Genomic DNA, 2,594 nt, shown 5'->3' with positions numbered 1-2,594 from the left:
ACCCTCCCATACCAACTGGTCGGAGAGGACATCGGAGACACACCTGTAAAGGAGAAACAAGGAGGCCTGAGCCGATTACTTGCCTCAAAAGTTACGGTGTATGTTCAGCTGGACGTGCATGACACGCAATCACTGAACACACAAACAACAAGTAAATAAAATGTACAGAAAAACAGTAAAAGAAAGTAATAAAAACAAACACAAGCTGGTGTCTCTAACAGCAGCCCAGCACAGGAAGGGGCTGGAAAAGAAAAGGCATTACGTCCTGACAGCTACACATGCAGAGCAAGGGGTAGCACTGGAAGACGGTTCCCTCTGTCCATCATCAGCCTCAGGTCCCCACCATGAAGTCTGCTCGATCATCGGCTGGTCCATCGGATCAACGTCCTCAACTGTTCTGCAACAGCTCGCATGTGGCGACAGCTACAGAGGGTGGTAGAAAAGCACCTTCTATATCCCAGTCTTCTTCTGCAATGTCCTTGTAGAGATTCAGGAAAATCGTCCCATTCCATCTCGGTTCGACAGAACCCTCAGTAACAGGAGGATTCAATGAAATGCTTCGGCTCTGTGACGGTGGAAGCAGTTTGAAATGTCTCTCCTCTTCAGTTTTGAAGTGCTACCTCGGCTCTGTCAGGCAGGGAGATTAGCATCCCAGGCCGGGAGCTACTGAGTTCCTGGCCTGATGGGACACCTGTCTCGCCGGCAGCAGTAATACGTAAACCCAGGGGTGTGTGTTCTTTACATCGAGTTCCTCCTGGCCAGTCCCTGAACAGGAGATTATGCGATTCCTGGCAGCCGTGTCCTGAGGGTTGATTGTGGCGATCTGATGGTTGGGCCGACTGGGGGGGGGGGAGGCGAGCATTGTGACCTCTCCTAGCGGTGTGACTGTCCCAAGTCTTGTACCCTGTTTCAATACTAGCGGCCGGGAAGGGGATTCAGGGCCCTATGGAGCCCATCGTCGTCGAGTGGCAGTTTGTAACAGGTGTGGCAGTGTCAAGTTTGGCAGTTACAGCAGGAGTTTAAAAGGACATCTCCATTTGTCTGTCCTAGGCGAGAATACAGCCCCCAGAAAGCGCCACCGAATGTGGTGGTATTCAAGTGAGACGTGCAAGTGTGCACTGCAGCTTCTTGTGGAGAGAGGTTGGATGGGCCTTTGAGTCCGTGGAGACTTATCCAGGTCGGGTCAATCATGCTAATCTGCAGGAATGTGCGTCCATGTACAGGAGCGGAAGGTTCACAACCCCCTAGAAATTAGCAGTCCATGAGATTACTCAGCTTCAGACTGTACGGAGAAGTCCAGGCGTCGCAAGAAGTCTGCCAGGGAAGGTCCATCCCCCCCGTTGGAACGAAAGGTCACTACTCTGGTGCGTGGAGTGTACCTGCATCTTTGCTGATGTTAAAGGTTAGCGAACCTCTGCAGCTGGTGGAAAGGATCTCCTGAGACACCCTGGGAGAACCTTGTTGGAAACATGATGTTTCGGAGCTGTTTGACGGATCAATCACTTCTAAAGCAATAGGCTTGACCAGATAACCTGGACCCAGTGTCAATGAACAGAAAGAGTCTTATCCATCACACTGAGTACCCACACTTGCCGTCCGCCGACTGCTGAGTGGTCCACTGCTGCTGCTGCAACTGTTCGGTCTGACTTCAATGGAGCCGTGTATGGGTTTCCCTGCTGTGAAGTTTGCCAGTGAGCTGGGAACCCTTTTCCTTCCTGCCTCTCGGACGGGGCACTCACGAGAGAGGTGACCGCTTCTAACCACACCGGAAACGAGAGGTATGCTGAGGGGTTGATAGGGTTTGACGGCAGCAGCCCTGCATTCCCGGTGCTGTGGTCGAACTTCGATGGTATTCGCACCACATGTTCGCCGTGGAAGTGGAGATAAGAGAGAGGCCGAGCGGGTGGAGGTGGCAGCAGATAGCGGGAACAGTCTAGTGGTCTCGTGCCACGGGTGGCGGTCTGGAGTACGACGTCGGGACTGGTACTCTTCTTCCTTGAAGGTTGGTTGGAGACGATGGCGAGCGTTTGGAACTGCCGTGCCGATGCCATCCTGTAGTTCCAAAGCTTCTGGGCGTTTCTGCCAGCTGATTGGCGAGCAATCATCCTTGAGGAGCAAGGAGATCCCGCAGGGTGTACGGTAAGCCAGCAAGGAAGACCCGCCTGATCACTCTGAGGCTCTCCCACACTTCCTCGGTGGTCCCGGTAACCTTGGAAGACCGACGCCTCCACCTCAAGGAAAAGGTCCCATTGGAGCCTGCTCTCAGTCATGCTGGGGTCATACACCCTTAAAGTAGTCAGAGGCTGTATACGTGCTCTGACTTAGCCTCAGCTGCGCTTAATGTGTCCCAGTCCCGTACCCCGTTCAAACTCTCGGATGTGATGATAGTCTCCGCTCTGCCCCGACAGCTTGCTCTAGGCAGCCCGTATGTCGGCATCATCAGTTGGGGTCCTTACCAGGTTTCAATGGACCGAATGAAACCTCCACCTCCTGGTTCTCTTCGGCTCACAGGCAGAGGTTTCTCCCTTTGAAGTGGTGTATGGAGTCTCGTACACAAGATACGGGTATGACATCCCTGTAAAAAAACGAACAAC

The sequence above is a fragment of the Penaeus monodon genome, chromosome 20 (genome assembly GCF_015228065.2).
Source record: "Penaeus monodon isolate SGIC_2016 chromosome 20, NSTDA_Pmon_1, whole genome shotgun sequence".
Lineage (NCBI taxonomy): Eukaryota > Metazoa > Arthropoda > Malacostraca > Decapoda > Penaeidae > Penaeus > Penaeus monodon.
Note: the sequence above shows the minus strand (reverse complement) of the source record.